The sequence below is a fragment of the Siphateles boraxobius genome, unplaced genomic scaffold (assembly GCF_051911475.1).
Source record: "Siphateles boraxobius isolate OS27281-9 unplaced genomic scaffold, OSU_SipBor_1 51, whole genome shotgun sequence".
Classification (NCBI taxonomy): domain Eukaryota; kingdom Metazoa; phylum Chordata; class Actinopteri; order Cypriniformes; family Leuciscidae; genus Siphateles; species Siphateles boraxobius.
In genome coordinates this window covers 1,910,957-1,935,000 of record NW_027509153.1, presented here as the reverse complement: position 1 = coordinate 1,935,000, position 24,044 = coordinate 1,910,957, and the positions used below count along the sequence as shown (strand labels likewise).

Genomic DNA, 24,044 nt, shown 5'->3' with positions numbered 1-24,044 from the left:
TCCCAGGCCAGACATTCCACCCAGGAAAGTGCTGGACCCCAGGCCAGTCTGTGCCAGATGGAGATGTGTCTACAAGCCCAGTGTCTGTGTGCGTAATAGAAGACACTGCAGTTCCAGTTCGTGCACATTTACGTTGGCGTATAACTGCCTCACCCTCCCGATTTTCAGGCTCCTGGAACTCAATGGCAACATGTCCATGTTCAACAGGTGCAGATGGGAGTTCTCTAGGCTTTGGCAGTGGCTCCTTTGCCAAACCAACAGGCTGGGGAAGCTCCACTCCTTGTAGCAAGGTGTCCCGGTCAGTTCTTTTCTGTCTGTCGAGAAGCCTGGGAAAGAATAACAGACATTTTTAGCTTTACCCACAGTACATTTACAAAACATCTCTACTGATTTGTTTTTATAAACTATGTACACTAAACTATTCAAAAACTATCCATCACTTGGATACTTCAGCATTAAAGGAACACGCCGACTTTTTGGGACTTTAGCTTATTCACCGTATCTCCGAAGCACTGCTACTTCTGTGGAGTGATTTACTCCAACTCTGAGCAAACTCTCTGCTCCTCACCAGTTCTCAGGTGCTGCGAGTAAATCACTCCGTCCAAGTAGCAGTGCTTCACCTTCTGAGAATATACTTCCCAGTATGTATATGGTTAGAAGAAGCCTGCGTCTCATATGGCCTTGTTATTTGTACACACTGTTGCTATACAAATCACAACATGTAAATAGGAAAATGTTGATGTTTTTTTGTCACTTATTGGGAGCAGTATGCTAGATGGAGCCATTTACCTCCAGTATTTGTGCTAAGCTAGGCCAGCGGTGGGGGCGTCGGATAGAGTTACAGCACGCACCGAGATTAGAAGGGTATGTATGGACTTATCTGACTCTGGGGGATACGGTGAATAAGCTAAAGTCCCAAAAAGTCAGCGTGTTCCTTTAACATTCAGCAATATTATCAATTTGACTATACTGACATTATTGGACAATAACTAAACTGATAACATTACAGCTGATTTATAGCCGAATTGACCTCATTTCGTAATTGATGAACTTCGCACTTTGTGAACATTATCAGAGAAAAACAGACTGTGGAATGTCTCAACTGACAAATCAGAATCAAGCATTTCAGAAAGCTGTGTAATAAGCAATAACGTATTCTAAACCGTAACATTCTGAATTTCTGAAAAGCTTTTGTGAAACAATGTATGCATTTATTACCAAATTTTTTAAATCCTTTTTTTGGCAGACATATAAAAGGTTGCAAGTTTCAAAATGAGACGGTGTCTGAAAACAATGTATACATTTAATGTATGTTATATACAAATACATGTGGAATAGAGAATAGTTCAAAAGATTTATTATTTCAGAAGTGCAGTCGTTCATCATAGGAATAGATTTCATATTACTGAAGTGAATTTAGGAAGCTGAAATCCAACTCACCATGAAGACACTGTGGTGTTGTTTATAGTAACTAGCACCAAGTTGGTCTGGTCTAGTAGCTCTCTGCAGTCTTCAAGCAGCTGCTTGATGTGGCTATAAATCATCACAATTGCCTGAGGAATGGGAAAGGTTTTGCCCTTGTTATCTTTAGGCCTATTTCTGGCTTCCCTGAATTCCTTCAGAAGCTTGAGTGCAACACATTCTGAAACCCTGTTGGCATCAGGTCTCTGGGCAGCCTGACCATGAGTCATGAACAGTCTGTGAATAAAAAGATGCATGATTGTATTATGTATGATTAGTATTCTATGGTTCATTATAGCTTTGTAAACATATAGACTGATTATGTTTTGGAATTGTATGGCAATGAGAGATAGACTTTATGATCTATCCTGGATCTCATCAAAACAGTTTTTTTAAAGTATTTTTAACCTTTGAAAGGAATTAAATTATACAGGGAGCATTCAACAAGACTCAAATTTAACACCGGTGCACTACAATTTAACTCACCTCTCAGCTGCTTGCTAACCAGGGGCTGAGCCACTACGCTTCCGAGAAGCTCTCCAAGGACCTTCCAAGGTCTTTTTCTTGCACTTAAGGGAATACTTGGAGGGGGACTGATCAATGGTATGCAAATACGAATACAACCGCAAGATCTCTGCTATCTCGTTAGTTGATAAACCAGTGATCGTGCGGTTGAGACTGACGAGATAGCCTGCCAGGTTATCCACTGCCTCCCATCCAGGAACACCCCTTGAATCACATCTACTGTCCTAGAAATGGAAACAAAAACAGAATCCTGGATTAGGAAATTATTTTGATACTTTGATAAACCATTCACAAATTACAAGCATCAGGTATTAGAAACTTTACCGGAGCTGGTGTGCTGGGCCCAGCACAGGAAATGTCTTCAATGTCAGGACTGTAAGAGCCACCACTTGGCACACTGGTTTCCTAGATTTTTTAAAAACATTTTAAAGAGAAGAATAAACATCAGTTACAAAATTGACTGTTCAAATTGACTATTATTAATCTTTTAATTAAATGAACGTTTAATCATGAAGCAACTCATTCATTGCTCCTAAAAACATTAACATTCCTATGTAATTTTAATTCAAAACGATCAAGAAAATTGACATTACCAGAGGTGAGATCAATGAATCACCATGACTGCTGGAACTTGCAAGGGTGTGTGTGCCCAAATTGAGGTCTGCCGCATCACATATTGTGACATCCAACCACTCATCCTCCTGAACTTCAACCTCCATCTCTGGCAAGGCGATTTCATGTTGCTCCAGTGGAGAAAGCAGGTCTCCTCTGTCAGACTGTGCCAGCAAGTACTCCACAGCTATACGCTCATCTGCCATAAAGATTCAATAAACATTTTGTAATAAGAGCTATATATCAGGCTAAAGCAGTAGGCTACAGTGCATGTGATGAATGTAGTGTTGCTAATGAAAAATCTATTTTGCGATTAACATGAAAAATGTTAAAGCAAAAATCACAAAAGAAAAACTAAAACAAATACACTTCAACTTCACAAACTGACATATCTTATAACTAGGAACAAGCACCTTTACAGCAATGATCAGTCATGAAAACGATGGTCTGATTGGTTAGCGTTCAGGCAGCATGCAAAGCCTTTGAAAACACACAGTGATGCCTGGAATCACTATCGTAATAGTGTGTACAATGGTGAATCTTACCAGTGGGTTTCCCAGGAGGTTTGAATTCTGGCAGGAGTGCACATCCAAGGACTCTGTTGCTGAGGACATTCATGTGGGACATTAAACGTACATCATACATTTTAGTAAGTGATGTACCACTCATGTCCACAGCTTGATGAGCTCGGTTGATGTTCCACCTAGATGCACCCTCAAGCATGTACATCTGCGTATGTAGTGCATTACATCTCCAACCTGAAAGACAATGTTTCACATGATTAAAATACTATTATATAACCCCCCACTCAGAACCACCAGGCCTAAGAAAAAGGTTTGTTTCCAATTTGGTGCCTTTAATTTTCGAAGTCAGCAACTTCAGTATTGTGACAACACTATTTAAATATATGCATAATATTGTTTTATAATTTCAATTTACCTGGAATAAAAGTGCACTGGTGGCGATGGAAGCTTTCCAGAGAGGAGGACCCTCTGCCACACCTCAGTACATCCAGAACCTTGTCACCCTTCTGTAAACCGGAGCCCAGTTTTGTGTACAACTGAACACCGGGTGGATCTTGGATGCAAGGTAAGTGTTTCTGCTGTACCTCCCACACACGTGTCATGCTCTCTGGATTGATGAGGCGCAAACCAGTGGTGTCGGTCAGTTCCCACATGGAGTCCAGCAGTCCTTGTATCAAGACACGAGTTTCTTCAACTCCGCGTGTCCTCCTCCTGCAGTGCTTGGCCAGCTCACTGGAGGTGATGCTTGACAGGATTTGGGCCTCTGTTGAAATATGACCCCCATGTTTTTTTAAAAGCATGGTCTTTTTCGCCTCTTTAAGACGAGAGATGTCATCCTTGTCCCATTCAAATATACAGCTGGACAACTTGGAGCAGAAAGTGCCATACAGTGGATGGTGCGCCGTTGTAAGGCCAGCAGTAAACCGCCGCATGAAGTGGAACACATCAAGTCGCACTGTGATATTCCATGGTCGGAACCAGGTAAGAACTGGAGTCACGCCTACACCAATGAGAAACAAGGAGTGATTGTTTTCTCAGATTTACATTTGCATCATTAAAGAAATATAATAATGCTGTTTTACATAAGCTTTTGTCTACTTGATTGCAAACACTGAACAGGGTTCTCATAGTAAATTGCTACTGTAAATAGAAATTAAGAATTTTAGAACCATTGTAAATAGATCTAAAAAAATATAAATTTCTATAGTAAATAGTTCTAAAAATTCTCTTTATGAGTGTTCTTAAAGAATATGAACAAACACCTAGAAAAACCATGTACAGGAATGAAATTTAGTTTTTAGTAATTTAGAAACATGCCTGAAATGGTTGCTAATATGAATTAGAAATACAAACACATTCATATTAGGTAAAGACTTAATGTAACAAACCTGTCTCGCTGCAGCAGTCCCGGTCAACGTAAATCACAGCTGGCTCTGGCTCCCCAGCATCCTTGTATCGCTTTACGATGCCCTGACACAAGTCATCTATGCCAGCTCCCTCACCAGTGGTTAGGACACAGTTCAGGACTTGGCCAAACTCATTGCCAACATTGGTCATCCATGTAGCAATGTCCGCAATGCCACCAGCAAGCTTTTTAGTTATCTATATAAATACACAAACATTACAATCAGGTAAAAATCTCTGAACATCAAGTTGAAATTAACATGCATTTGCCTCTTTTTATATACATTTACCTTCTTGGTAGAATCAAGCTTCAGGATGCTACCATATGTTGATGTTATGACACCCTTTAGCTCATCAATGTGACTCAGGATCTCGTTGGCATGAACCGTCTCAAACCACTGTGCCAGAGGTAGGGGGCAAAAAGGCGGTGGCTGCTGATATACCACTTCAGCCTGTGTCAGGGCACATTTCTTTTTGTGAAATTCACAGTCTGTCAGATAGTTAATGGTACGTCTTGCCCACTCCTCGCTGTGAACTTCTTCAAGCGCCTGCTGCAAGAAACTGGAGCTGTTCCCAGCAGTTCTAGGCTTCAACAAAGTCACACACTTCCTGTCAAGTGCAAGGTGAGTGGTAAGAACAGCGGGGAATTTGTTTCTGTGGGAGGGATCTAGTTGTTTGAGGATCTCCGAACTCCAAGGGCAGACAGGAATCTTACAGTTACTGCAGCGAGGGTAGTCTACTCCAATTAAATAATATCTCGAGTCAATATCAATGACTTCCCTCACTTTTGTGTAGATTCCTGAATGGTGCATCTTCCTATTGCACTGTGTGCACTTCAGAGGAATACCCCACATTCTCATTGGGGCCCACAGAAACATACGCTGTCTAAAGTAGGTTTTAGGATCAGGAGGTGAAGTTGTAGGCTTGCTGGGACTTGGTGGATGAAACCAGTTTTGAGAAAACTGCTGCTTAAGTCGTCCTGTGGCGTCATATAGACACTGCGCGATCCACTTCTGGTCTGCTGGCTTAATAACTCGACAGAACTGTTTGGGGAGAAAACTCACCCAATTCACTACTGGAGGCCTCAGGTTAATTTCCAGGGATGGTGTTTGAGGTGCAGTTTGTGGAACGCCTTGCTGCTCTTCAATGTATGCGGGTGATTCAGTAAATGATGTTGTTGGAGAAGATACCAAGACTGGTACAAGGATGATTAGTTTCAATGTGGTGAAGAAGTCCAATCGCACCCCAGACTTTTGCACCACACTGGTCACAACATTCTTGGACATGGTAATCTGACAGATGTTCGGAGAAACAGTCCACATCAATGTCTTCACCACAAAGACCACACTTTATTGAAGAACTGCTCTCTGGGACTGATCTTGAGCCTGCACTGCTCTCTGGGACTGATCTTGAGCCTGCACTGCTCTCTGGGACTGATCTTGAGCCTGCACTGCTCTCTGGGACTGATCTTGAGCCTGCACTGCTCTCTGGGACTGATCTTGAGCCTGCACTGCTCTCTGGGGCTGGTTTTGCGCCTGCACTGCTCAGTGGTCTTGCCTGAGCACCTGCACTGCTCCATGAGGCTGGTCTTGCCTGAGCACCTGCACTGCTCCATGAGGCTGGTCTTGCCTGCGCACCTGCACTGCTCAATGAGGCTGGTCTTGCCTGCGCACCTGCACTGCTCCATGAGGCAGGTTTTGCACCTGCACTGCTCTGTGGTCCTCCTTGCATGCCTGCACTGCTCTGTGGTCCTCCTTGCATGCCTGCACTGCTCTGTGGTCCTGCTTGCATGCCTGCACTGCTCTGTGGTCCTGCTTGCATGCCTGCACTGCTCTGTGGTCCTGCTTGCATGCCTGCACTGCTCTGTGGTCCTGCTTGCATGCCTAACACTGTCTGCTCTGCTGACTGTAAAAAAAGCATTAGTGTTTTCCCTAGGATTAGTGTTTTCCCTAGGTCTCAAAATCTGCAAATTATCAAAATCAAAACTTTGCTGAAAAACATGTTGTACACAATTACTACATGCAAACTGTCGTCTGATTCATAGGTTGTTGTTCTTTAAGGAAAGTAATACACCTTTAAGTAGAATTGTAAAAACACCCACCTTCAGGTCTTTGTGCAGGCATCTTTTTACTGCGAGTTAAATTGACATTTATATGCATTTTATTCAAGTAACCTGTTATACCATTATAAAGACCTCACTGATTTACATTAAAAGCTAAGAAATTAATCTAGTGTACTGACAGCATTTGCACTAAATTGCACAGCTTTGCTCAGTTTGTGCGCATTATATATATATATATATATATATATATATATATATATATATATATATATATATATATATATATATATATACACACACACACCTTTTTCTGACTATTATTTCATGTCAGGCTTTACAGCTCAAATAATGAACATTTTTCTCTTATTAAAAAATGTTTTTAAATTAGTAATGATCACCAGCATAGGTAAAATAATCACATTCATTACATACCTTATGATAACCACATTTGCAAGTGATTATTTTCCCAAATATATCATATGCACAGGTCTGTTTGTGTAATGGACAGTTATTAATTCTTTCCAAGGCATGCTTCCACTTCTTCGCCCCTGGCTTCTTGCCTGTTGAGAAGTGGTACTTCCCTTGGACATACTTGCACATGATGTCATGCCAGTATGAGTCTGGTTTACCAGTCTTAGTCATGTCTATAAATATGAAACAACAGGGTAAATACCAGACAACTTGAGAACAACTTCAGAGAGATACAAATGAAATGAAATTTAAAGAAAAGGCTTAGGGGAAAACATTTAAGACAAATTTTATGTAGAAGAGGGATTTTACACATGGATGGTTGTCAAATTACGTATGTTTGTTAATTTAACCATGTTAAAAGACAATTTTTAAACTATGGTAAATAGAATGAATGATTACGTTGCACTAAATTCAAATTGGTGCAATGAGGGGTGCAGTGAGAGGTGCAGTGAGAGGTGAGGTGCAGTGAGAGGTGAGATGCAGTGAGGGGTGCAGTGAGTGGTGCAGTGAGTGGTGCAGTGAGAGGTGCAGTGAGAGGTGCAGTGAGAGGTGAGATGCAGTGAGGGGTGCAGTGAGAGGTGCAGTGAGAGGTGCAGTGAGAGGTGGGGTGCAGTGAGTGGTGCAGTGAGAGGTGCAGTGAGAGGTGACGTGCAGTGAGAGGTGCAGTGAGAGGTGAGGTGCAGTGAGAGGTGAGATGCAGTGAGAGGTGAGATGCAGTGAGAGGTGAGGTGCAGTGAGAGGTGAGGTGCAGTGAGAGGTGAGATGCAGTGAGGGGTGCAGTGAGGGGTGCAGTGTGCAGTGAGAGGTGAGATGCAGTGAGAGGTGCAGTGAGAGGTGAGATGCAGTGAGGGGTGCAGTGAGGGGTGCAGTGAGAGCTGAGATGCAGTGAGAGGTGCGGTGCAGTGAGGGGTGCAGTGAGAGGTGAGATGCAGTGAGAGGTGAGATGCAGTGAGAGGTGCAGTGAGAGGTGAGATGCAGTGAGGGGTGCAGTGAGGGGTGCAGTGAGAGCCGAGATGCAGTGAGGTGCGATGCAGTGAGAGGTGCAGTGAGGGGTGCAGTGAGAGGTGAGATGCAGTGAGAGGTGAGATGCAGTGAGAGGTGCAGTGAGAGGTGCAGTGAGGGGTGCAGTGAGAGATGAGAGGTGAAGTGAGAGGAGCAGGGCCAGGGAGAAGAGAAGGCCCAAGGAGAGGGCAAGGTAAAGGTGTAAGAATGTGTGGTGGTGGCATTCCAAGGGCTGCAAGAACAGTAGTCAGTGATGAAATCCGTGCCACTATCATTGACCATGTAATCAACCACGGTCTTTCACTAAGAGAGGCTGGAAAAAAGTAAAGTTACTGTACATGTGGACATACAATTCCCAACCAAGAAATGTAGTGTAAAAACGGTGGACTGCATGTTTTGCATGTTTTTCAAACTGAAACACTAAAGTCTATGAAGTTTTTGTAATGTCAACAATAGCCAGTATTTTGAAACTGGGTGTACTTTGATTGACTGCATGTACCTTGTGACGTGAAAACAAGTGTTATTCTTTGACAGAATAATTTCTGAGTCTGAGTCAGATTTTCAGTGTTTTGGTAAAGTTAGTGTATGCAGAGAAAGATGTGTTCTATTTTGAAATGAAGAGTGTGTTTTTCAAAATGTGTTTTTGAGAAGAAAATCATCCATTTGGCCAATTGTGTTTTGTGGGTGTGAGTCTGTTTTAAGAGTTTAGAAAAATTATCTGAAGTATGGGTAAGCGCTTGTTAGCGATTGAAAAAAAAAAACTAATAAATTGAAAGCAGTAAAAAGCAACAGAGAGTAAAAATAAAGCAGTTCATTATGTAAAAATTATAACATAATTAGTTTCTAAAGTTATTAGGCTTTTTATTACGGTTTTATTTGTACACTCTATGGTTAATACAAAACAAGTCACCACTCTGTATTTTAACATTAATCATCATAGGAATTATTATCCTCATTTATAGTCTATATACTGTTATCTTAAACCAGTTCGGCTAAGCTTTTGCAGTATGAAGGCCGCGATTTATATCACTATATCAAAACATGGCCTCCGAACTCTATAAAAGTGTTAAAACAACGAATTACAAATAAAGATAGCTGAATTAAACGTGTGCAACCTAAACCGAGTTTGAACTGTAATGTCCAACGAATAGATAATTTTTCTCTTTCACGTTAAAATGTTAATTAAACTGTACTTGCCTGCATCAAAACACAAAACCGTCTCAGGTAGTGATGGGGTGAATGACGAGTCCTTTTCGCGCCGTCGCTCTTTATGACGGTGGTCACGAGACTATGTTTCGGCCAATGACTGTTTTGGCCCGTCCAGCCAATGGCTGTTTTGCCCCGCTGTTCGGAACTGTTAGGACCCGCTGTTCGGAACTGTTAGGACGTAATTTAGGATTGTTAGGACCTGTGTTAGGAATTGTTAGGACTTATTTAGATTGTGTTAGGAATTGTTAGGACTTATTTAGATTGTGTTAGGACTTGTGTTAGGACTTGTAACAAATGGTTAGGAATAGTTAGGCTGTCCATTCGCCGGAGGGTACGGCCACGACTACAAGCTTGCTGAAAGGGGCATGTCGTTTGGCTTGCTGCCTTGCAGCGTCGCTGCCCGAGGCCAGTGTAGATCAGCAAGAACTCAACAACAAAACGTACCGCTCCACAAAAAGAGGCTCGTTCACCCAAACAGGGACTTGAACCCTGGACCCTCAGATTAAAAGTCTGATGCTTTACCGACTGAGCCATCCAGGCTCTTTGCTCGAGAAGCGTGCGTGCTGCGTGCGAACGCACAGCAAAATGAATCGTATTGGCGCAGAAAAAAGAGTGTCCTCCAATGCATTGCGTTTCCTTCTTCGAAGATTCAGAACGGCCGTCAAAACCTCTGGTATGTCAAAATATATTTGCAAATTAGTGAGAATGCAGCCTATTAGACTGATGATAATAGTCATTAAAGGAAAATAATGCTAGGAAAAAGAACAAAAACTCACTGCTACTTGTCTGGAAAGCCTCTTCACACGCTTCAATGCTGTTGACTTGCCGCGCTCTTATCGTAATTGTAAACTTGTGTCAAAGGCGCAGTTGTTTGTAGCAAATAGCAAGCCCGCGGCACTCTAGGTATCAGCCAGCGAGTGTACTGACACCTAGCGATTAGAAAATATACACGCACCATATTCTCTCTGAAGCAAGATTCTTCCGAAATAAATAGGAGTGTTTCGTTTTCAGCCTTTTCTCTAAGGGGTTGGAACCTGAGAGCTCATGCTTTCAAAGAAGGTCCCAGTTTCAATTCACTCGAACATCCAGAGCACATCAAGGGCACGCGCCGTGCACAAAAAGAGAAGGCCGAAGGACGGGGTGAGGAGAGGTGGTGACATGGAGCTCAATTTCAATGGCACCCAGGAAACCTTGCCGTGACCCGGATTCGCTGCAGCCACAACGCAGAGTATTAACCACTATACGATCACGGCGAGCTACCGGTCTACCCGACGTGTCCCTGACTACAAAGGGGCCTTGTCATCTTTAGCTTGCAGACAAAACTGTTTCTTACCAACATTACTTTATTCAAGGGTAATCCTGTAACAGTGACTTTTTTTCCTTTTATAAAGTTTAAGCTAGGCCTCCAGAAGGTTACAAACTAAAGCAGACGAATGCTGTCAACGTAGTCGGGAGGATTCGAACCTGAGCGGGGAGACCCCAATGGATTTCAAGTCCATCGCCTTAACCACTCGGCCACGACTACAAGCTGTCTGAAAGGGGCATGTCGTTTGGCTTGCTGCCTTGCAGCGTCGCTGCCCGAGGCCAGTGTAGATCAGCAAGAACTCAACAACAAAACGTACCGCTCCACAAAAAGAGGCTCGTTCACCCGAACAGGGACTTGAACCCTGGACCCTCAGATTAAAAGTCTGATGCTTTACCGACTGAGCTATCCAGGCTCTTGCTCGAGAAGCGTGCGTGCTGCGTGCGAACGCACAGCAAAATGAATCGTATTGGCGCAGAAAAAAGAGTGTCCTCCAATGCATTGCGTTTCCTTCTTCGAAGATTCAGAACGGCCGTCAAAACCTCTGGTATGTCAAAATATATTTGTAAATTAGTGAGAATGCAGCCTATTAGACTGATGATAATAGTCATTAAAGGAAAATAATGCTAGGAAAAAGAACAAAAACTCACTGCTACTTGTCTGGAAAGCCTCTTCACACGCTTCAATGCTGTTGACTTGCCGCGCTCTTATCGTTATTGTAAACTTGTGTCAAAGGCGCAGTTGTTTGTAGCAAATAGCAAGCCCGCGGCACTCTAGGTAACAGCCAGCGAGTGTACTGACACCTAGCGATTAGAAAATATACACGCACCATATTCTCTCTGAAACAAGATTCTTCCGAAATCAATAGGAGCGTTTCGTTTTCAGTCTTTACTCTAGGGGTTCGAACCTGTGAACTCATGCTTTCAAAGAAGGTCCCAGTTTCAATTCACTCGAACATCCAGAGCACATCAAGGACACGCGCCGTGCACAAAAAGAGTAGTTTGAAGGACGGGGTGAGGAGAGGTGGTGACATGGAGCTCAATTTCAATGGCACCCAGAAAACCCACCGGATTCGAACCGGGGTTGCTGCGGCCACAACGCAGAGTACTAACCACTATACGATCACAGCGAGCTACCGGTCTACCCGACATGTTCCAGACTACAAAGGGGTGTTGTCATCTTTAGCTTGTAGACAAAACTGTTTCTTACCAATATAACTCTTTACAAGGGTAATCCTGTAACAGTGACTTTTTTTCCTTTTATAAAGTTTAAGCTAGGCCTCCAGAAGGTTACAAACTAAAGCAGGCGCATGCTGTCAATGCTGGAAAGCATCTTCACATGCTTTTATCGTTACTGTAAACTTGCGTCAAAAGCCATGTTGTTTGGAACAAATAGCAAGCCCACGGCACTCTAGGTAACAGCCAGTGAGTGTACTGACACCTAGCGTTTAGAAAATATACATCTTTATACATATACTATTTCAAATGAAGTGACCGAAAAATGTGTTTGGACATTTGTTTGAATGTTCTTGCCTTTTATTACAAAATATCAACCGAAGTGGCATTTAATTTTGGGTTCATGTGCACAATACATGTTGTTACTCTGCTAGGACACCCATGTGGACTTGAAGATGAAGATGAGCTGATTTAATTCATTATTTAGATGTTAGAAGATCTTTAAAGAAGGAGCTGCATTATGACTGGATGATTATAAATGAGTAAATGAATGAAGTAATACTTAAGTCATGCTGTCAGAACTATACTGACTGAATATGAATTTAACAGAATAAATTAGTGACGGAATAATGTTATTTGACTTGTTAGGTGAGCATTGTTCATGAAATACATTTACCAAAGGGTATGCAAATTGCAGACACATTTTCCCTCAGGTGACCGCATATACATTATTATTCAAATATTTGTATCATTTAAATTGCATGTATATTGTCATGTAATCGTATTGTTATCGTGTTGAATGGATTGTGACGATAAGAAACAGTACACCTAACAAGTCAAAGAACATTATTCCGTCACTAATTTATTCTGTTAAATATATGCTTAAAATATATGTTAACAGTGCAGTAAGATGTAATGTGCAGTAGTATGGAGGACCAAACCTGCAATTAAAAATGAATCAATAAATGAATTAATAAATAGATAGATAAATAAATGTGATAATAGGAAAATAAATAAAGGAATAAAAGACTTGATAAAATAAACATGATTCATTTTAATCAAATGTATTTTTGTATATTTTTCCCCTAATTTATAATTTTTTGCTTTTATATTTTAATGCATTTGTATTATTTTTAATTGTATTTATTTATTATTTTATTTATTTGTTTGCTCCATTTATACTTATATTTATTTATGCATTCATTTATTTGTTTATTTATTTATTCCAATATGTATTTATTTCCAGATTTATTTATTTTAATCTTTATTTATTTTTAATTTTCTTTCTTTAGTTTTATATCTATTCTTACATTTTTTTGATGTGCATGATAATTAGGTTGGTTGGTCTTGCTGACCAAATATAAATATTAATTAACAAATAAATAAAAGCAGAAAATAAATTAAGGGAAATAATACAAAAATTAGTTTGATAAAGAATAAATCATATTTATTTTATCAAGTCGTTTATTCCTTTATTTATTTTCCTATTATCAAATTTATCTTTTTATTTGTTTACATGTTTATTTATTAATTTTTAATTTCTGCGGGTTTGGTCCTCCTATAATGTAATTAATATCAGACACACACATATATTACATTTAAATTAGAAACAAATATATATATATATGTGTACAATTTAATGGTATAATTTAACATTTTTAATTAGTTAACTTGTTAACTTTTTATATATACATATATAAATTTTTAAAGCAATTTAAATAATGAATATTAAATAATGCAAATTTAATAAACAGTACGTGCTCTAAGGCTGCATTTATTCAGTTAAGAAACAGTAATATTATGGAATATTATAGCATTGTAAAATAACTCTTTTATGTATATCACTGATGCTTTAGTATTAACTGTCTTATTTCATTTTGTTACTGTAAGTATTTAAATGCTTATGCTGAGACGCTAATGAATACATTCTGATTTCAGAACAGCATCATGAAGAAAACAGTGTTCTTCCCAGGGAAAGTCAAAGTGTCTTTCAGGAAAGGCCCGTCGGGCCATTTACGCCGGGACCCATCAGAAGAGGCAAAAAGAATTAAAGACAACCCTTCACTGCAGGACAAGTCAACACCTCAAAGAGAAGATCTGGTCAAGTTGAACGCCCGTTCTGTTGTGTTACATAGAGGAGGGGATGTCTCTGACAAGCAAGAGGTGTTGGGAGAATGCATTCTTCAGTTCGGCAAGTACAAGGGCAAGTCTTTCAAGTTGTTATTAGAGAATGATGTCAGCTATGCTTTGTACCTGTCCGATAAGGTTGAGGAAGAAGAACAGGCTGGGCAGTGCAACCCAGAGGGTCCATGCAAGGATAGCCTCATTTCCTTTCTTGAGTATTCAAGAAGCTTCAAGGAAATTGAAGATCTTAAACAGTATCTGTCTCAAAGGCCAGATCCAGTGCCAGTTTTGACAGAGGATGACAATACTGTTGGATTTGGATCCAGAGCACAAGACACTTGGAGGAAGATTTGGGATACCAGGGCAGACGGATATGCTTTCTTTATAATGAGGCAGAAGTGTGTGCCAGGCAGCAAAATGTACAATTTGCAGCAGTATCTTTTAAAACAGCAGCAAAAACAGATGACCAAAAACACTCCTCCGATGCCCTCACCATCAGCTTCCGCTGCAAGATGAAGGGGGTGGATTGGAATCCACTGCTGCTTCAATGTATATGTAATGATTGATTATAATTAAGGTATTAATCAATATTTTTCCTTCTAAATATCAAATGAATTGAATGACTTCTCTGGAGATTTTACTTTATTTATATAAGTTACCAGTGTGATTACTGAAATGTTCTTTTCATGTATTCTTTAATGTCTGTATTTGATATCTGAATGCAGTGCTTGCTTATTTAACACAGCTTCCAGAAATGAAATAGGGGCTTGTTTTGTGTTTGAGAAAGGTCTTCAATGTGTTTAAACATATAGGGGTCATTGAAGCCAATCGTTTAAGGGGCCATTTCTTTGTTAAAGCCTTTCTTTCCAGTTAGACTAAAGTTTAGCTATCCTTGAGAGAAAGAAGGTTACCCTTAATAACAAACTATCATTTAGATGGAAGTGAATCAATTAAAACTAACTTTAGCTGGAAAAAACATTTTTCAAGAGCCACTATAAAACCAAACCAATCTCTGTTACCTTAAATTATATCTTTATCTCTGTAAAGCTGCTTTGAAACAATCTACATTGTTAAAAGCGCTATATAAATGAGGATGACTTGACTTGACTTGACTTGTATTGTGTTTGAGAAAGGTCTTCAATGTGTTAAAACATATAGGGGTCATTGAAGCCAATCGTTTAAGGGGCCATTTCTTTGTTAAAGCCTTTCTTTCCAGTTAGACTAAAGTTTAGCTATCCTTGAGAGAAAGAACGCATTATCTTGATGTTTTGAGAGGACTCTCCTGTTTATAGTGAGAGCCTGGCCAAATCCAACCTTGGAAAAGCTGTGTGTCGGTGTGTGTGTTAGTCTTCTTGGTTACAGGTTAAGGAACCACTGGCATTATTGGAGATTGACTGAGTTGTTGTTCTGGACATGCTGGCGCCCAGCAACCCAAATCTGCGACCTGGAAGGTCATGACGTGCCTAACTTCAGCTGCATAATCGATGGAGATATGCTTCAGTCTATCTGTATATGTGTGGAAAATTACTGTGTTTATCTATTTCATAGCCAATGAGAATCATTCATCCTGTAAGCAATGACGTAGCTTAGACCTTGGAAATCGTATAACTGCTGTGATCTTTGTAACTGTAAGCGGGGCGGCCTACGAACTCCTGTGCGAGTATTGAAGCTGACTTCTGCTGATGAAACTGCAAACTATCTTCAGTAAATATTTTCTTTAATTTTTTATAATTCTGACTCTGGGTCTTCATTCTTCATATCTGGTTCTGGGTCTTTAACTGTATACCCCTTACAGTTTGGTGGAGGATGCGGCGGGCAATCATTCCGTGGTGACATCTCTGGCAAATCAACACACAAGGTAGTAAGCTTTTATTAATTGTTAGGGCTGTCTGACTGGAAGAGATTTTGAAGGAGAGCGGGAGAGCCTTCACTCCGATGAGGCGAGTGAAGGAGTAAGTAGCCTTCACTCCGATGAGGCGAGTGAAGGAGTAAGTTGTAGGCCTACTGCTGAGAGGATAAGAAGTCGCTGAGAGCGTCGTTAAGGGTAACGGCAGCAGACAGCGCAAGCGAAGCGTGCTCTGTGTGGGCCCCGCTGGGCATTAATGGTGTAGCACCACCCCAGCAGAGTACGTCCCTGGACGGCAGGTCCAGTGGCACCGTAAAACTGCTCAATCTCTTCCATCTCAGATAGGGGATCCCCGAATTTAGTGAATCAGGCAGTTAGGGATACTAACAAAAATAGGGTTGTTTGCCAGGGATGCATCAGGAACGATCCCGAGAGAGAAAAAAAAAAAGAAAAAAAAAGTTGTGACCCAAATTGGCATGGACCAGTATATGTAACTGTGATTTTGGAGTATACTCTGCAGTTTCATCACGGAGAAGCCAAGCTGTGTTGTTCAAAGATCGCCGCCTCCATTTCTGCAATGACTTCAGGTGAGTTTGAACTGTTATTAAGATATGGCAGACAAACTGAGTAACTTGATCAGTAACCTGAACAGTCCTGAAACTAATAGTGAGACAGAAAAGAGCGAACGCTGTAAGCAGCTGTGCTCTGAAGCCCTCACTTCAGAGAAATTTGCAGAAATTATTAAGTAAATGGTTGTCTTGATAAGTTTTGCTTCTGTTTGGAAATTTAAACAACAACTTGACTGGCTACAAACAAACAAAGAAACTGAAAAATTAAAATGTTTAGCCTTGTATTGCTTACGATGATTACAAAAAGCAAGTATATTAAATTATGGGTCGAAGATCATTTCCTTGGACAAGTGTGACTAAAGTTAAACAGACACTTTGTGAAAACAACTTAGAATATTTTGCAGCTTATGACAATTAATGTTCTGCCAATAATAATGATGAAGATTATGATTGGGCTATTATGATTAAATCAGCCACTGGTGGACTGTAAAAGAATACAGAGAACTGCTTATCAGCTCGGTTTGCATTCCTGTTTGGGACACACTGCTTCAAGGGTGTGCAGTAAGTTGGAGCCGAGAGTGTTTTAATGGTGGTCATCAGGACCATTTAATACGTAACTGTAAATGCCCACCGAGAAGGTGTTTAAAATGTGATAAAATGACAACACATTTTTGGTAATAATATTGGTTTGAAAGTAGATCAGTGTTTAAATGACGACAGTGACATTTTTCGTCTGAGAAATAAGAGATAAAAAGGTCAAAAGATTGAAGTCTTAAAGTGAATCCTTTTGAAGAAAATATCTATAATAGTAATTTCTATAATAGTAATTTTTATAAGTGAATTGATGAATACAGGTTGATGTAAAATTAATGACTCCAACAGATGTGAGTTGCAAAATATATCAAAGTAACTAAAAGGATGATTGTGTTGTAATTAAACATTTTAAAAAGGTTTTAGATGATATAGAGAGACTAATCTCACAGATGATTTACAATAACTGCAAAAGTATCACAAGCAGAGAGTGCTTGCCTCGTCAAACTTATAGTGTGAATCCTAATTGGAGATTGATAAACTCCAAGAGAAAACTAAAGTCAAATATTAAACTATGGTTGAGAACTTGACAATTAAAATTGAGATTGAGAAATGTGAAACGTTATTGAGAACTAGAATAATTATTTTTATGTAAGAACAAATAAGCAGAAGTAGTAGGCTACTGAATTAACAGTTGCTAAATGTAAAATGTGTAGAAAGGCATCTGATTAAACAAACAGCTTGAAAAGTTGACCATGAAAGAGCTAGAAGCTGATGTTTTGCTTTCAAAAGATAAGTCTGCTATTGGCTGTAATGAAACAGTTCGCTTATCTAAATCTGATGTGTGCTGTGGCTGAAACAGCCAGTGCGACAGAGACTCAATCTGAATGGAAATTTGTAATGTCTAGATTCCCTGACGTGGGCAAAAGACAACTGTAAAACTATGTTTATTTGAAAACACATGTAATTTCTGGCAAAGATGCCTTAAGCTGGGATAGAGTTAAAAGATGGTAGATAAAAGTTTGATGTTAGAAGTATATGAGAGAGCAGTGTACCAGTCTTGAATGCCTCAGAGTCTCTCTCTCATTCAATGTCAGCTAAAAGCTGTTATCTGAGCCTGTGTCATAAGTGATAATAAGCTATTTATAGTAAAGCACAGTGTTTCAGTTGAAAACCATAGACACAGAGATGTTAAAAGAAATCATTACCATTCAGAGGGCAATTTGTATTTAAATGTTAAAAATGTTAAAAGTAAAACTGAATGACTTTAAAGAAGTCTTTAAAATAATACAGACCTTAAACGATAGAGGTGACATTTTGATTAGCGTATTTTAGGACCAGTAACAACTTTGTCTCATTTAGTCTCCACCATTCAGGACCGATGGCTCCGGCTACAGATGAAGTACACTGAATGTACGGCTGTGATCTAAATTCACTGAGTATAGTCTAAGTAGCTAGGTTGCTGCTTTTAAGATAGTTAATGGATTTAAGTGATTAAATACTGTTGTTATTAACCTGTCTCCCTGTGAACACTATTAGGCAATCGGAATGGCTCTGGTGACTCTTGAACGTGCCTTTCCTAAGCTCCAGAAAACAGCTGAGTTCTGTTGAAGAAAACTGATTGTTTTGGGAAAGAGCGGTCACCAGTGTGTACGTGTGTACGAGTGGCTACTCAATGACGGGATGATCTTCCTGGCCAGGGGACAGCCTAACGCAGGGGGTCACGAACATTGGGCACCTCCGGATGGAGGTGTTATTTGTGAGAAAGGTATGAGAGTTGAGCGCTGATTACTGGAGGCCACCGGGGTCAGCAGAGCATTGAGAGGTGAGATGCGCTGTGAGGTTAACATTAATGTTACGGCAGTCTGACCCAGAAATGTGAGTTCCTCTATACCACTCACCAGAAACCGCATTGATTGTATGTCTTGTTTTTCATTGTGACAAGTGTCTGCAACTATGCCAGGGGACAACACCCTGAAGAGAAGAAAATTAAAGATAAATAGCTAACGGGAGTGGGCTTTCAGGAGCCAGCTGATTCCATGAGGTGATTGCCATTATTTGCTGCGGAGACATTAACAAAACTTAATTATATGAGGGACATGATGTTGGTTGCCATATGGGCAAGTAAAATGTATAGAAGAGTTAATGTTGAGCTAATATGTCTATAACATAGTTTTAACTCCTGAAGGTCGTTAGGCATGGTGGTGGCTAAAGATGAAGACAGGCTTTTGTAGGTTTGAGAAGAGTCTGGATAACAAAGGTGAATGGTAAAAGGTTAATGTAATAAATTTAATATTACATTTTGTCTAAATTACAGTCTTAGGAGGCTGTTGAAAAGATTATTTGTTTATGGCGCTTTTCCATTACCAGTACCAGCTCGACTCGGCTCGACTCGCCTCGGCTCACCTCGACTCGGCTCGCTTTTCGCTCCGTTTTCCATTGCAGATAGTACCGCCACAAATAGTACCCGGTAGTCATAGCGACGCCGCAGGAAACTGCCGTGACGTAATCTTATACGCGACACACATCCGCTACCCACACACACAGGACAATGGGGGAAATCGAGTATATGCTGTTTTTGATCCTCGGGATGTGGCTGTTTCTCACAGCAAGAAGACAAACGTTGTTTCATGAGAGGCTGAGGGCAGAAAAACGAAACACTGCTGAAAAAAACAGGAGAGTTTGGGAATTACTACAGAGTTCAGACTACGAGACGAATCCGGTTGTTCAAAGCCGACGCAAGAGGGTAAGTTATGCTAACATAGCTAACGTTTGCATATGTGTAAATACTATACTATATGCAAAGTATTTAATCAACTTTATAGCTACCAGTATTACGTACTAAAATGTGCATGGTTTATGTGTTTCAGATCTGTTTAGCTTTGCAAAGTCGCCGCGGCAAACCGTCTGTTTGGGCTTTCAACCGAGCTACCGAGTGGTGGGATGTTATTGTTCCTGGTTTCACAAACGCGCAGTGGGTTCAGAACTTCAGAATGTCGGAAGAAACATTCATATATTTGTACAACAAACTGCGTCCAGTGATGGAGAGACAAGGTCCTTCAAGGTGTTGTAGATGGAAAAGGACTGTTCTGGAACGTGTTTGCAGGACTGCCTGGCAGCTTGCATGATGCTCGTGTTTTAAGACTGTCCACATTGTGGGAGTTGGCCAGCCGTGGCAACCACTTTCCAGCTTACACCAGGAATATTGGTGGGGTGAATGTTGCCTACTACATCCTGGGAGATTCTGCCTATCCCCTGCAGAACTGGCTCCTAAAGCAATTCACTGACACTGGACGGCTGACAGTAGAACAGAAGATCTACAACAAGAAAATATGTCGAGCACGGGTAGTGGTTGAAAACGCTTTTGGTAGACTGAAGGGAAGGTGGCGTTGCCTCATGAAAAGAAATGACTGTGATGTTACAATCGTGAAATCTATGATTCTTACTTGCTGTGCTTTGCATAACCTTTGTGAGAGTCATGGAGAGGACTATGACGATGACTGGGATGCACCTGCAGCAGCAGAGCCTGTGGTGCCAGTGGCACAGGGTGTTGAGGAGGAGGGCAGAGATGTACGGGAGGGTCTGATGCGTTATTTTAATTGCTAAATAAATACATTATCATTAAATATGTTGTCTCTGCTGTTTTTCATTAAAGGTTATCACAGTATAAAATCTGAAAATACTTGTTTAAACCCTTGTAAAAAGGCAAACCATCAAAAAAAGACACTGTTTGTAATAAGTTTCAAAAAGGTTTTATTTAAACACGCATACAAATAGAAAAAAATATAATATTAATATAAATTCACACATCCAACTATATACATATGTTACATGTAGTGCAAACATTAAATTAAAATAAACAAAGGGGTTTCAGTCCAGGGGCGGTGGAACAGCATCCCGCCGGTTCAGTGCCTGGACAAGCTGGCTCAGGGTTCCCAGAAAGGCCTGGTTGAAGGACGACATTGCAGCCATCTCCTCTCTCCTTAAAGCCGCTTCTAGTTCTCGGGCATGTGCTGCATCATCGAGTGCCATCTGTAAATGGCGCTCCCGCTGTGCCCGGTTCAATTCCAGCTGCTCGACATCCGATGTCTGCATCTCCCTCAGGACAGTCAGATGCTCCTGTTCCCTCTTTCGTTTCCTCCGTCCTGGCCAAAAAAATAATTACAATGAATGAGTTATAAAGAAAAACGGACAAGTCACGTTTCATTCAAAGGTTGTGTGTGTTGTAAATTGTTCACATGTATTATCATTACAGCTTCTACATAAAAAAAGACAAGCCCACAACTTACTATTACTTATATAGTATATAACGACTTAACATCTGAGTAAATGTATTTAATGTATTTATTAAACATCTATTTTAGTAAATGTCAACTTTAAAATACCATGTGTACAGTATAGGTGTACGTCTGGAAAGTTATAAAAATACTGAACAGGTTTATTAATGAATCCTGCATTCCCATAACTGGGAATGCTTCCTGTTGTTATGCAAGTACGTTTACGTTATATTAATGAGTTATTGATACGATTAATGATATATTAAAAAGTGTGTATAGATTCACAGACAACAGGCTAGAAGAGTTTACTTTTTCTCCAATTATACTAACCGGTTGCCGGTGTCGACGCTGCTGCGGGTCTCGGTGTCGACGCTGCTGATCTTGTTGGTGTCGATGGTGCCGCTGGTTCCGGTGCCGACGTGGCATCAGTGGGAGTCACTGAACCATTCTCGCTCGTCGAAAAGGAATCTAGATAGAAAGATCATACAAAAGTCAACACAATACGAAAATAGCAATGGCAGATAGTTAGCGGTAGCAGCAATTGTTATCTGCGACACAAGTTTACAGTCTTCGATGTTATAAGTTAGCTTCAGCTTTTCAAAAGCCAGCCTACAGAAAACAAAACTCTCAAGCAGAGTGCGCCTACATGATTAATGTAATGTAAATTTTAAACACTTACCATCCTCCAACAGCGACTCCAACAAACTGGTGGCCGAGTCAAGTCCACCCTCCCTCCCGTTGCTCGCCGGTCTATGGCCGTAGATACCGTCCATCTGTTCGTACCACTTCCAGCTTTTTCGGTTTGAACCACTGCGGCCGTTGTGGTCCTTTACAGCTCTGTAGTCACTTTTCAGTTTTTTTAACTTTTCCCTACATTGCTGGAAAGTCCTGTTGTAGCCATGTGTGGACAGCAGTTCGGAGATTTCTTGATAAACTTTTTCGTTCCTCGTTGCCCCATCAAGCTCTCGCTGGATCCTTTCTTCGGCAACCAAACATAGGAAAGTCTGCACCTCCTCGTTTGACCACGGCATATTCTTCCGAGTTGCCATAATAGTAAGTTTAGTATATCTGGGCAAACTATTTAAAAATGGCGGGGTTATTCTCTGGTTATTCTGGATACTCCGTCTGCCGCGTGCAATGATGACGCAGTGAATAGTGACGATTCTCTCTGACCAATCAGCAGTCGGCATTGTATTACGTCACATTTTAGTATCGCCTTAGCTCGCTTAGAACCTCGCCGGAGGTGGTACGAAAAAAAGTACCCGAAAGCAGGTACAGGTACAACTTTTACACAGTGGAAAACCAAACAAAGGCGAGTCGAGTCGAGCCGAGCCAAGGCGAGCTGGTACTGTGTAGTGGAAAAGCGCCATTAGAGAGAGAGAGACTGTCTGAGTGGAGGCAGGGATGGTAACTGTGTCTGTCTTTCTGTTATCGGCCTGCTAGAGCAAGCTGAAGCAAAATAGTGATAATGAACCAAAATCCAGCTGACTTTCCTAAGATCAAATGAATAATGAACAGACATGCTTTGAAACTGGTTAAGAGACCATGTAAAATTAGGTAAAAGCTACAGTAAAATGTGAAGTTTAAAATCTTACTTAAAATTTAAATCTTTTTAGAGATGATATAATGAAAAGCGAACATTAAAAATGAACAGTTAAAATATGTGTCTAATATGTGTGTGTGTGATGGTGACTGCACTCTATGTCTTGTATGTGTTAGTTTGGGGTACTATTATTTCCTGATTTTGAGCATATTGTGTCATTAACCTCTTGTTTTTTAATATGGTGCCTGGTAGGTCAGGTCAATAAGTTCATGCCATTTTTTTAAGTGCCAGGTCCAAACAAAGAGAGTTTCAGTTCATCTCCACCTGCCAGCTGCTAATGTATTGCGAAAATTCTTGCTGACCGCACAACACGGCTTCCAGCCTACATCCAACAGTCTTGCGTTGGTGGTATAGTGGTGAGCATAGCTGCCTTCCAAGCAGTTCACCCGGGTTCGATTCCCGGCCAACGCATCACATTTGTAAATTAAAGACCTTGATTACGAGCATTCTTGCTATGGGTTCGATTCCTGGGGCAGTCCATTCTTGCTGTATGCGTTCGATTCCCGGCCAACGCATTGCATTTTTCTCAAGCTGTCTTTAAAACAGTCGTCCGAGGCCCCTTGCCAACTTCTCCTGTAACTTGTTTCCTGGAGCAAAACATTTGTTAAGGTCTTTTGGCAGCAGTAAAGGACTGGATCTCCCCGTCGGGGAATCGAACCCCGGTCTTCCGCGTGACAGGCGGAGATACTTTCCACTATACTAACGAGGAGTTGCAGAGACAGGTAGTTGTATCCGATCAGCGCGGCTTCCAGGAACGGCGTCATGCGTCATTTTAGCTCAACGCTTCACAGAAGCCAGTGAATCCAAAAAATAATCTAATACCGTTTAAATATGAAGTGTCTGTATAAAACGTGTTACATTATTAAATTAGAGACCTTGTTTTTTAATATGGTGCCTGGTAGGTCAGGTCAATAAGTTCATGCAATTTTTTTAAGCTTTTCCTGTTCTCATTGTTTTACCGGGTGAAGAGTCATGCTGAGCAAGTTTGAACACCTGCTATTTTATTACTGAGACCATTTGTCTTGGAGTTCTTATCTCAGTGCGAGAAGTCCTGCACCGTTCTGTTCTCATGTTTCAGCTCATTTACATGCTTTGTTCCTCACAATGTAATCCCTCCCCCTTGAAATGTATATAAACTACAATGTAAAGTTCCCTTAGTTAGACGATGTTGGAATGACTGCAGCTACCGACAAGCAATAAAGAACTTCTGCTTGGAAAACTTCCACTGTCTCCTGGTCTGAGCTTCTAAGTTTTCTACAAAGAAAAAGATCACTACAGTGCCTGGTAGGTCAGGTCAATAAGTTCATGCAATTTTTTTAAGTGCCAGGTCCAAACAAAGAGAGTTT

At 40.7% G+C, this 24,044-nt stretch overlaps 4 non-coding genes across 4 annotated transcripts; 1 reads left to right on the top strand and 3 right to left on the bottom strand.

The window, feature by feature from the left end:
- Positions 1 to 10,713: 10,713 nt before the first annotated feature.
- trnas-uga (transfer RNA serine (anticodon UGA)) lies at positions 10,714 to 10,795 on the bottom strand. Its single transcript has one exon. It is a non-coding gene; the product is annotated as a tRNA-Ser (tRNA).
- Positions 10,796 to 10,915: 120 nt separating this feature from the next.
- trnak-uuu (transfer RNA lysine (anticodon UUU)) lies at positions 10,916 to 10,988 on the bottom strand. The gene has a single exon. It is a non-coding gene; the product is annotated as a tRNA-Lys (tRNA).
- A 12,049-nt stretch (positions 10,989 to 23,037) lies between these two features.
- Positions 23,038 to 23,109, top strand: trnag-ucc (transfer RNA glycine (anticodon UCC)). Its single transcript has one exon. It is a non-coding gene; the product is annotated as a tRNA-Gly (tRNA).
- A 226-nt stretch (positions 23,110 to 23,335) lies between these two features.
- trnad-guc (transfer RNA aspartic acid (anticodon GUC)) lies at positions 23,336 to 23,407 on the bottom strand. The gene has a single exon. It is a non-coding gene; the product is annotated as a tRNA-Asp (tRNA).
- Between the last annotated feature and the right edge of the window lie 637 nt (positions 23,408 to 24,044).